This window comes from Narcine bancroftii, chromosome 6 (assembly GCF_036971445.1).
Source record: "Narcine bancroftii isolate sNarBan1 chromosome 6, sNarBan1.hap1, whole genome shotgun sequence".
Taxonomy (NCBI): Eukaryota; Metazoa; Chordata; class Chondrichthyes; order Torpediniformes; family Narcinidae; genus Narcine; species Narcine bancroftii.
The window spans coordinates 246,654,850-246,667,709 of record NC_091474.1 but is presented as its reverse complement, the minus strand read 5'-3'; positions in this window follow the sequence as shown (position 1 = coordinate 246,667,709).

Genomic DNA, 12,860 nt, shown 5'->3' with positions numbered 1-12,860 from the left:
TTGCTGCAAAACTGTTCGAAATGAACATCTCATCCCATTCCCACTAAATCCATTTACATGATCTATTCAACCTGTGTCCCACTTTCTTTTCATTCTCATTCTGATAGTTAGTCCATGTGCTAATATTGTCACTGCAGGGTTTGAGACTATCTTTGCATCAACCGTGAAACACCAAAGCGAGCAGACACTGTGATCACAGTAAAACACAGAATTGCTGGAGGATTCGTACATATGCCCTCGTCCGCTCTGCCCCCATACGCAATAAGTATAGGATTCCCCTTGTCCTCACCTACCACCCCACCAGTCTCTGCCACCAACTATACGATCCAATGATCAGACATCTCCTCTCTGACTCCCATTAGGGTCTCCTCTGCATTGGAGATTGCTTTGTCGAGCGCCTCATCTCTCTATGCCGCAAAGGCATGGATTTTCCAGGGGCCACCCATTTTGATTCCCTAGCCCATTCCCTTACTGACAGGTACCTCTGTGGTCTCATACGCTGGAAGACTGAGACCCCTCACACATCGGAGGAACACCTCATCTTCGGACTGGGCACCCTCAAACTGGATGACATGAACAATCTGATTTCCATGAACCCCCCCCCCCCCCAATCTTTCCCTATGCTCCCTTTATCTCCTCTTTTCCCTGACTCCTTTCCCCCAGCTCTGGGTCCACAGAGCAAAAAACTACCCCACCCCCCAATCAAATCTCAACTCTCTTCTCCTCTGTCCTCCCACCCCAGGAAGGGCTCAGACCCGGAACTTTACCTCCTGTGGATGCTGGGAGACCTCGACTTGCTCCAGCATCTCGCCCCTTCAGCCCGAACCCTCGCTCCCTCCCTCCCGCCCAGTGCCGAGGACTCACCCGGCCGCATTCTCTCTTGCTGAAGAAGGCCAGCTGATCGTAGGGGAGCGGCAGCTGCTGCCTCTGGTATAGGACGTGTTTCAACAGCTCGCAAACGATGCGGCAGCAGCTCTTCCGAGTCAAGTGGCCGGGGAACAGCACGGGCAGCTCCGCCTGCGCCCCAACCCCCGGCACTGCCCTGGCCTCCTCTCCCGGCCGGCCGACCCCGGACCCCCGCCCCTCTCCCGGCCGGCCGACCCCGGGCTCCGGCCCCTCTCCCGCCCCGCCGACCCCGGGCTCCGGCCCCTCTCCCGCCCCGCCGACCCCGGGCCCCGGCCCCTCTCCCGCCCCGCCGACCCCGGGCCCCTCTCCCGCCCCGCCGACCCCGGGCCCCGGCCCCTCTCCCGGCCGGCCGACCCCGGACCCCCGCCCCTCTCCCGGCCGGCCGACCCCGGGCTCCGGCCCCTCTCCCGGCCGGCCGACCCCGGGCCCCGGCCCCTCTCCCGGCCGGCCGACCCCGGGCCCCGGCCCCTCTCCCGCCCCGCCGACCCCGGGCCCCGGCCCCTCTCCCGCCCCGCCGACCCCGGGCCCCGGCCCCTCTCCCGCCCCGCCGACCCCGGGCCCCGGCCCCTCTCCCGCCCCGCCGACCCCGGGCTCCGGCCCCTCTCCCGCCCCGCCGACCCCGGGCTCCGGCCCCTCTCCCGCCCCGCCGACCCCGGGCCCCGGCCCCTCTCCCGCCCCGCCGACCCCGGGCCCCGGCCCCTCTCCCGGCCGGCCGGGCCCCGGCCCCTCTCCCGGCCGGCCGACCCCGGACCCCCGCCCCTCTCCCGGCCGGCCGACCCCGGGCTCCGGCCCCTCTCCCGGCCGGCCGACCCCGGGCCCCGGCCCCTCTCCCGGCCGGCCGACCCCGGGCCCCGGCCCCGGCCCCTCTCCCGCCCCGCCGACCCCGGGCCCCGGCCCCTCTCCCGCCCCGCCGACCCCGGGCTCCGGTCCCTCTCCAGGCCCCGCTGCTGCTACCGGAGGCTTTTTCCAAAACACGGGCTCCGAACTGTCGGCCATTTCCAATCTCCCGCTGCGTCGGCCGCGCATGCGCAGAACCTGCTGCCGGGAGCCCGCGGGCGGCGAGTCGGGGCCTGATCACGAGGTTCTCAGTGAAGTTCTGACGCTGCAGCTTCTTTGAAAAAAAATCTAAAACAGGATAATGAATTGAATTAAAAAGGGTCAAGAAGAAACGTCTCCAAAAGTGTGGAGAATGCGGGGGAATCCACAGTGCAGGGGCGGCCAAACCTGCTTCACCTCAGGGGTTGCAGAGCTGCAAGACAGGAAACATGATGATTGCACAAGGGTTTTCACTCTTCCAGGCACATTTGGTCCCAAAATAGGATGTCAACATTAATACATGGACAGAATCAAATCTATGTCGCTTTCACACCGCTAATTTTATTCGTTGAAATCCTCGAAAATGCACTGACTTGTGTGAGAGGGATGCGCCATCCATGACTTCATCTCCAAACTGATAGGCTTTTATTCACAACAGAATGGAGGCACATCCGTGCGGGTCGATGGTCCTGGATGGTGGCACGGTCGCCTTTATTCCGGGGAGCCTCGGGCACAGGCAGACGCCCTATTACAAATACGAACAGCCAAAACGTAGAGACAGCGGTTTACCACATTCACCCTGATACACTCGATCAATAACTCCAAAGACACTCCATTTGATGTGCATTATCAATGATGCAAAAGACTGAGTGAGGAACCATAGGCTTTAATACACTTTAGATTACGGCTGGATCAACTCCACGGGCCTCCTTTTCAACTGGGGAGAATCAAATTTTGGAGCTCTGGAGGGTGCGGGAAAAGAAGGCTACGGGTCTGTCTGCCTGGTTAAGGGTGGCAGCCAGGGCAAAATCAGACGCATTGCACTCCAACTGGAATGGGGTGGGTCCACCGTGAGCATCGTGGCTTTGGTCAGGTCTGCCTTGATGCGGCCAAAGGCTGGACGGGCCTCTGATCTTAGGGGAAATGAGGTCCATTTGATGAGGTGGGCATAATTTGGGACCTACTGGGCATAGTAGAAGCCCAGGCAGCTTTTCAGAGCTTTGAGGCTGTGGAGAAGGAGGAATTCCAAAAGAGGGCACATGCAGTAAGGATCAGGGCCGATGTTTCTGACCTCTACAATTCAGCCAAGGATAGTGTTAGAAATTAAAGTACCTTTAAAGAAATTGCTCGAGACAAAAATTGAGAACAAAGAACATTTATTACTACAACAATGCAAAGTTGGGTGCTTCCCCTTACCCTGGGAATACACACAGACACTGGGGCTCACCCAACTTTTATACAGTTGATTTCAGTGTAGGAATACCCTCCCCCTTACATTCTTCTGCCTCCTGCTGGAGAGGTTTGGCATTAGGCAATCCTGCCTGCCTACGTGCAATTTCAGTATACTTGGAGAACCAGGGGGGGTATCCTGTCGGTGTCCCTTCATGTCATTGTCCTTATTCACACCTTCCTGATTCTCTGGGCTACAGTCTCTTGATATGCAGAGTTGACTCATTCTATCTAGGGTTGGCTAATTTCATATGTATAAATCTGTGTATGGTTAGCTAATTAGAAATGTATGACTTGGTACTTCTGTCCAGGGCTAGGAGACCCTTATCTGATCCAGACTACCTCAACTTCCTACATTCTATTGTACCTTACCATTCCTTATCTTAGTCCTATGGTCTTGTCACAAAGACTAGAAGATTCTTATGTTAATCGTGCTGACTCTGCTTTCCTGCATCCTAAGCCCCAAGCTTATCCTGTTTGAACTGGTTACAGCCATTTTACTGATGAACTTTAGTTTCTTCCATGTTCATAATTTTAGATCAATTTTCCCATCTCTCACAATAGCAAGGTGGGTTATGTGAAATACACATTTATCCTTATTGTATTTAAGGTCTGGAGAAATTTTTGGAGATTGGCATCATGATCCTGCACGCCATGGCCACAAATCGTGACGTCCAGATACGAGTATGTGGCCTGCAGCTCCCACTAGTTTACCATTCAGTCCATCTCCCTCTGGAAGATCAAGACCTTGTTGGTGATGCCAAAGGAAACCCTCAGGAAACAATAGAGGCGGCCATCTGCCTCAAAGGCAGTATATTGGCAATCCTTTGAGCGGATAGAGAGTTGGCAGTGTGCCAACTTTAAATCAATCGTGGAGAATACCTGATATTGAGCGAATGGATCCACCATGTCAGATATGCGGGGAAGAGGGTACGCGTCCAACTGTGTATATCTGTTTCATCTCATTCTCTACTACCACCACTAGGGCTCTTCAGGGGCTGATGCTGGCTTCAATATACCCCACGTTCAGTAGCTGCCACACCTCTGACCTAATAAAGGCCCTGCCCTTGATACTGTATCACCTACTTTTGATGGCAACAGGGGGTCATGCACAGTGGGCAATCTGCTGGGTGGAAACAGTGGGAGGAGAGGCCGGGGAGTAGGGGGGTTTGCAGGTGAAGTGCAGTGGACAGTTTAAAACCTGCATGTTACAGACAGGGAGAGGATGTAGCCCCTCGTACTCTATTGTCATACTTTTAAAGTGGCATTGAAAGTTGAACTTCAGCAGCACGGAAGCATGGTGCAGTGGCATCACGAGTTGAACTTTGTAGTACGTGCCCCACATAGTTAGTCACTGCACAGTTGCCACAAACATCTGTCGTATAGAACTTTGAGGCCGTAGAGACTTTGTGGCTTGCTGGCCTTACCATAAGGGAGAAATGCTGCACTATGGATGAAGCTCTCCGTGCTCCCACTATCAAACTGGCAGCTCGTCTCATGACTCTTTACCTCAATGACCATCATCAATCTGGCGAGTTGCTGAGGGCTACCTTGATCCAGAGTGATGGAGGCCAGTGTTGAATCGCTGTCAGACTCTGTAGATGCGGTGGAGTGTTCAGGTGTTCAATCCCAAGATGATGGCATTCAAGATGGCAACCCCCACAGCCCACATGCAGCACTGCTGGGTTTAGAAGGCAACTTGGATTTACGTACCTTTGCATAATGCCCTTTCTTTCATCGGGCAGCATTTTCTAGGGTGCTTGTGCAGGCCACTGAAGTAGCACTTTGGGTGCTTGTGGAGTACATTGGCCATGGTTGAGTTGCTGGCAGGACATGGTGGTGACGATATTCTGCAGGTTCGCGGCCCTCCTACATCCCAAGATGGCTGCGCCTGCGGTAACCTCTAGGTGACCGTGTTGTTGGCTGAGTAGGTGTCCATATTTTGGAGGGCCACCTCTAGCATGTCTGCTAGTTTGACTGCCCTCTATAAGTTGAGGTCACCCTGCTCCAACAATAGCTGGATTTGATTCAATGTTACTGAAAAAACCTGAATTTGTTAGTTTTATTAAGGATCAAATTGTTTCTTTTTTGCGTTTGAATAGGAATTCAGTACAGAGTAATTTTACTTTATGGGATGCTTTGAAGGCTTTTTTACAAGGTCAAATTATTAGTTATTCATCGAAAGAAAAAATGAAATTTTTGGCCTGATGTTGGAAAAACAGATAACTGACTTGGAAGAGGAGTTTCAGAAGAATTGTATGGAAGATAATAAGGCTGCTTTAACTAAACTAAAATTACATTATAATACATTACAAACATATCAATATGAGCATTTGATTCAAAGATCTAAACAACATTATTATGAGTTGGGTGATAGAGCGCATAAAGTTTTAGCTTGGCAATTGAAAACAGAACAAGCTTTGAGAACTATTAATGCTGTAAAAAAAGTACATCAGTTACCTATAAATCTCAGGAAATAAATGAGCAATTTTTGTCATTTTACCAGAAAATAAATATACTTCTGAGAGGGTTCGAGATGATCGATCTATTGAGTCTTTTTTTGTCTGGTTCGAATTTGCCAATAGGAGGAGAAATGATGTGAGAAAATTGGATTCTCCTTTTACGGATCTTGAGATAAAGGTTGTTATTCAATAAATGCCAAATGGAAAGTCTTCGGATGACGACGGATTTTCTGCTGAATTTAATAAAGTTTTTTTAAATGAGGATTTACCTCCTTTATTTATGGATGTTATTCAGCAAGTGACTTAGGAACAAGCTTTACCGGAGTCTTGTTCAAGTGCAATAATAACACTAATACCAAAAAAAGATAGAGATCCTTGAATGTAGCATCATATCGGCTAATTTCTTTATTAAATATGGATTATAAAATAATAGCGAAATTATTGGCAAATAGACTTGCTAAATATTTGCCTCAGTTAGTACATGCAGATCAGGTAGGTTTTATTAAGAATAGATAGGCTTTTGATAATATTCTTAGAGCAATTTCCTTGATTAATGCATCATGTCAGCAACCCAACCTACCAATGGTAGTTGCACTTGATGCAGAAAAAGCATTTGATTGGGTTGAATGGAATTCTTTATTTAAAGTGTTGGAGAAGTTTAAATTTGGCCCATTTTTTATTGGTTGGGTTAAGACAATATATAATAATCCAGTTGCTAGGGTGGTGACAAATGGTTAAACCTCTTCATTATTTAAATTATCCTGTTCGACACATCAAGGTTGTCCTTTGTCACCAGCTCTATTTGTGTTGGTCATAGAACCTTTAGCTCAAGCGATAAGACAGAACGAGAATATTAAAGGTATAAGGATAACAGAGGATGAATATAAGATTAATTTATTTGCAGATGATGTATTGATATATTTATTGCATCCAGATCAATCTTTAATTCATCTTCAAAAATGTTTAGAACATTATGGTATGTTGTCTGGATATAAAGTGAATTGGGATAAAAGTGAAATATTGCCAATTTCTGATTTGCCTCAATGTAGGCAAATTACTAAATTGCGTTGGACTGATAAAGTTAAATATTTGGGTATAATGATTGATGTAAAAATTCAATCATTGTATAAATTAAATTATGTTCCTTTAATGAGAAAGATTAAGGCAGATTTGATTAAAAGGAAAGATTTACCTTTGTCATTAATAGGACGAGTCAATATTTTTCCACGTATTCAATATCTTTTTCTTGTTTACTTTCAAAATATTTTTTTCTAGATTTAATTGCGGCTGTACGAGAATTTTTATGGAAGGGAAAATTAGCTAGAATAGCGTTGGAAATATGCTTTTGGAGGTTTACAATTACCTCATTTTCAGAATTATTATGAGGCTGCTCAATTAAAATTTATTAATCAAATGTTAGATGTTTCGTATCCCCCTAGTTGGGCCAGGGTTGAATTAGCTAATATTTCGGACTTCCATCCTCATCATTTTCTATTTAAGTGGAATCCTGTTTTATTCCAGAAGTATAATGTTTTAAAGCATTTATTAGAAGTTTGGATTAAAAGGAATTCTAATATAGGTACAAAAGGAAAAATATCAATTCCAATTCCGTTATACCAAAATAGACATTCCTTTTCCTTTGAAAAACAGATTTTTAAAGGAATGGCAGATTCAAGGAATAAAAGTGTTGGAGGATTGTTTTGAGGAAGGTAAATTCCTTTCTTTTAATCAACTTAGGGAAAAATTTGGAATATCAGCGAATTCTTTATTTGTATACTACCAAGTTAGAGCATTAGTGAAAGATAATTTTTGAAGAGATATGAAAGTTCCAAAGTTAACAAAATTTGAAATTTTGATTTCTCATTTGTCAAATAAGGGCTTTATTTCTGATATGTATACATTGTTGCAGGACACTATGGATAAGCCAAGTTTACATAGATCTAAGAGTAAGTGGGAAGGCAATGCAAGGAAAATGATGAAATGAAGTACAAACCTAAACAAAGTTGGGAAAAGGATTTAAACATAAAGAACGAAACCTGGGAAAAGTTATGTCCTGGAACTATGAAGAACACAATAAACACGTATTGTACGTATGATACAATATAATTGGTTACACAGGCTATATATCACCCCTCAGAAATTAAAAGAGTGGGACCCAACAATATCGGATAGATGCTTTCGCTGTAAAAATGAAATTGGAACAACAATACACGCAATTTGGGCATGCACAAAGGTGAATACTTTTTGGGAAGAGCTAAATCAGATATTAAACAAAATCACAAAAAACAACATACCAAAAAATCCAGAAATTTTTCTTTCAAATAATATAAGAAGTAAAGAACTAGGTCTCAAATTGGATAGAGCCCAAAATGTATAATGTCAACCTGGAAAGTGGAAGAGAGCCTGAAAATACAACAATGGTACATGGAAATGAATAAGTGTATTCCATTGGAAAAAATTACGTATAATTTAAAAGACAAAATTACATTGTTTGAACAAATTTGGGAATCATACATGAAATATAGCAGAAAATGCCTGCCTCAGATCTCCGCCTCCTAGAGATAAAAAGATAAGCACGATCAGATTTAAAGTCTTTCTTTTTTGTTTTACTTTTGTGTGAAGATGTTGTTTTATTGTATTTTATATGTTTAATATTTACTGGATTTGGAGGGGGGTGGGAAATGGGGAGAAAAGAGGGAAAATGTTACTGTGTAAATTTAATGAGAAACATTTGTACATATTTTGGTTGATATGGTTCATAGTGCGATAAATAAAAAGTTACAAAAAAAAAGCTTTGTAAACAGTAGGGTTGTGCCAGAATCAAATTGTGAAACACCCCTATTGGACAATCTTTCTACCAAACACAATTTCTTTTACTTGAACTACTTAATTTTATATATGCAATCATGTAGATTGGCTAAAGAGGAGTGGCATAGAAGGGACAAGTCACTAATCTAAGAAAGTAGAACATTCCAAAGGAAGGAATTATCTGCCTACAAAATGACCCTGGTAAAAAAATTGAATGCCTACCATTTGAGAGTATATGGATTGATTTTACAGAATTAAGTACGTAACTTTTTATTATTGACTTGCCTGGGTCCTTAAAGAACAAATTGACTAAGCTTTAAGCAGAAACTGGGTTGAATTGGATGAAGGAATTGGGGATTACACTGCTCCCATTAACCCCAGCCAGCAGGAATAGTGGAATATGCAAATTAAAAAAAACTACACTGGCCAAATTGACTGAGGAAACAGGGCTAAAATTGGCAAAAAAGTGCTACCCCAGGATTGTTTTAAATGCAGATGACACTGCAGGCTAAGTCAGGGCTATCTGCTGCAGAGATGGTCCACGGACATCCAATATGGACCTCTTGGGGAGAAAAGCCCGCACCGCCAGTAGGGATAGATTTATTATCATTAGGTGAGGACATAAGCAAATATTTGAGAAATCCAACTAAAATGTTTTTTGAGAGATGCATTCACAGGTAAAACAAACACACCTAAAGGAGGCTGATCCAACAGATCAAAGTGGTGAACATTCTGATGTCAAACCTGAGAATTACATTCTGGTAAAGAATTGGATCGGAAGAAATTGGGAACTTGCTGGAAAGGACTATTCCAGGTTCCGGTAATAACACTGACTACAGTCATGCTTGAAGGACAGCCTCACTAGATACTTCAAAAAGACTTAAGGAAAAAGGCCCAGCTAAGACATTAAGACTTTTATTATAATGGACTGAAAATGAGATGCCCACGTACAACACGAGAACTTTATTGTTTTGCCTCTTGTCGCCCTGACATTTGAACTGAAGACTGGAATCGAGACTGAAAATAGGAATTTTTGGTGACAACACAATACCCTTTTAAATGTGTCTTACTTATATGTTGATAAGATGAATATTTATAGCACCAATCAGAAGTTAGGGCTATTGGCTAATGAATCAGCTAAGTAGTTCCAAGCAGCTAAAGGAAGGTGTATAGAAAGCTAGCCACGCTTATTTGATCAGATAGACAGTATGACTAGAAGGGTTGCCAGGTGTAGAGCTCATCGAAAGAATCAAAGTCTTGTTGATCCAAATCAAGGCTTTTATTAGCAAAAGACAGGAGCTCTTCACAGGTGGCCGACCAGTCCGGAATGATCCGACCTGGCTAGGGACACAACCCTTTAAGGCCCAGACAGTAGGCGTGCTTAGCTCTCAGCCAATCGCTGTAAGCACAGTCTAGATATTGTAACTATATACACTATATACATTGGTGATAGATCTGTACTATCACATCAGAGTACTGGCTTTACCACACAATCACTTCTGAATTAACACAGCCAGCATATTTCTTAAATAACAGTTACTCCATGTGTTTTGATGGTCTGAGATGGGGATGTGGGATGGTAAAATGGAAAGATGATTTGCCTGTATAGAAGAACACTGCTGGGATCATGATTATGAGATTAAGGAGGGATACGTCTCATGCACTTGTTTAAGGAAGGAATGTTTGAATTTAACTCGAGGATTTGTGGAGATGCCGCTGTGAAAAACATGGGAAAAATAAAGTAAGAGAAGGAAAAATCACCCTCGAATTTACTCAGAGAGAGAGATGCACAGAGAGAGAAAGAGAGAGATCTCAGACATTGATATAACAAATGTTATCAGTTAAAGAAAGCCTATGTGTTCCAGGAAACAGCTTCCCTGCCTTGTTTTCCATTGGGACGTTAGGACCTCATGTCGTCCTATGCCCAGAAAATGCGAGAGTCAGAAGACGGATCATCGCCATGGTCTAAGGACCATAACAATCCTGTTACCCTAGGATCTGACATTGGATGGCGAGTCTTCAGCTCCATATCCCTTGGAAGATCAGTTGGGGTGGTGGCTGTCAAGAATCGCAATCATCTCATCTGTGGCTTAACAGCGTTGGGCAATGAGACAGTAGCAGAGTTGGGGCTGTTAATTGAGAATTGGTAGAATCAAGGCTTTTCTCACAACAAATCAGATTTGCAGTGGATTATCAGTTTGCTACCCAGGGTGGTGTATACCCGATTTTACAGGTTAAGTGCATTACAAAGGTTGCAGACGAATCTTTAGAGGTAATGCAAGATATCCATAATTTGTTGGACAGTTTTAGACAGGGACGGAGGGGCAGAATGGATGGGTTGCTTGGTTAACCTGAATATTTGGAGGGCCATGAGGGGGTCATAAATCTTGCATGCAATTGTGATGTTAGCTAATTAAAAATTATAAACCAAGACAAAAGTAAGAAAAAGAATGTAGTATTAAAGTGAATTAAAATACAAAATGGAAGCTAGATATCTGGATTGAGAAGAGGCTCCATGAATGATACGAGCTGGTATCAACAGATGGCTTTGGAATGCAGGCAGTGCAGCTAAGAAATACATGACAAGTTCTCTGTTTAGATTCCCTGGTTTGTGTGGTTTTCCCTGAGTGAGAGAGAGAGAGAGAGAGAGAGAGAGAGAGAGAGAGAGAGAGAGAGAGAGAGAGAGAGAATTCAGTTCCATGGTTCGATTCAAAAGGAGGGATGATAAGGGAGAAGAATACAGAGGAAATGTACTGAAAATATATGAATTAGTTTATATATTGCAGGATTTGTTCTCTAACAGGATGGGAAGCCTTACTACCAATAATTGGAATTGTGAGGAATGCAGAATGGATTAATTATATTTATTATAACCAACAGAGATTGATCAATTATTGGGTGCCCTGGGAGAGCAGGTCGATGCGACCAGCAAAATGATATGGCAGAATCAACAGATTTTGGACTGGTTAATGGCTAAAGAAGGAGGTGTCTGCATTATGTTTGACAAGCAATGTTGTACCTTTATTCCAAATAACACAGCTCCAGATGGAACTATTACAAAAGCATTGCAGGGCCTCTCCACTGAGGAGTTGACCGAAAATTCGGGAGTGGACACCTCACTAACTGAGTGGCTGGAGTTGTATTTGGAAAATTGAAGGGAGTGATAGTCTCCATACTGACCTCCTTAATAGTGGTGGTAGGAGTACTCACTGGTCTGGGATGTTGTATTCTACCCTGTGTGCGCAGGCTTACACAGCAGCTTATTGAAATTGCAATTATGAAACAAATGCCCTTCAGGGGCGTAGAAGATGGGACAATACGGGATAAGCTGTATCTACTTGACTGCGAAAGACTTGAGAAAGTGGAAGAGACCAGTGGTATGATGTTATCCAAACTGGAGGGATTTTATGGTTCTATCTCCAATGATGCAGAAACAGCAGGATAAATAGAAAAGGGGAGGATTGTGAAAATTATCCAAAGTACTATTTCTGAAGAATGTGATGAGCAGTGTTAATAATGGCAGCCCAGAGAAAGCAGATGGGAGAGAAGTGGGGGGGATGTCTGCTAGAATACAAAGGAAGATCAGTTCCTGCAAGAGATTTCAGACAAGGCCAGCTTGATTTAAAAAAAATGTGAAAGAACAGGAACATGTGACAAAGCATCATACCAAATAAGGATGAGAATAAATAAGGGTAGGGGTAATGAAATAAGGGTAGTGGGAGAAGTAAACAAGGGCAGGCTTTAAGACAAGGAGAGGAACAGCTTTTGATAGGTTAAACTAACATATCAATTACTCAGTTCACTAACCAATTAAACTAACAGAGAAGTGGTTATTAACACAAAGAAATGTATAAAAAAATGTTGAGTATCACTGTGTGTGCCTTTCTGAAGGACACCCGCTCTTGCAAGAACATTGAATAAAAAGGTTATATCGCTTCACCTATTGACTCTGCAAAATTTCATTTTGTGATTAGTGTAATAAGGGATGTGCCAGAATCTGATTGCTGTTGGAAATAAACGGTTCTTGAACTTTGAAGTGCTCGTCTTCGGGCTTCTGTACCTTCTTCCTGAAGATAACAGTGAGAAGAGCAAAAACACATTGCTGGAGAAACTCAGCAAGTTAGACAATGTATTTAATTTAGCAAAGATACATAACTAATGTTTTAGGCTCAAGACATGTAAGCAAGAGAATGGGATATGGAATTGAAATGGGTGGCCACTGCAGAGATCCATCCTATTGAGGTGGTCAGAGCTGAGGTGCTCAATGAAGCGATCTCCCAGTTCTGCGTCTAGTTCCTCCGACATAGAGAAGACCACAACAGGAGCACCGGATGCAGTTGGTGTACACTGCAGATTCACAAGTGAAATGTTGCTTCACCTGGAAGGACTGTTTGGGGCACCAAATGGTGGTGGGAGGAG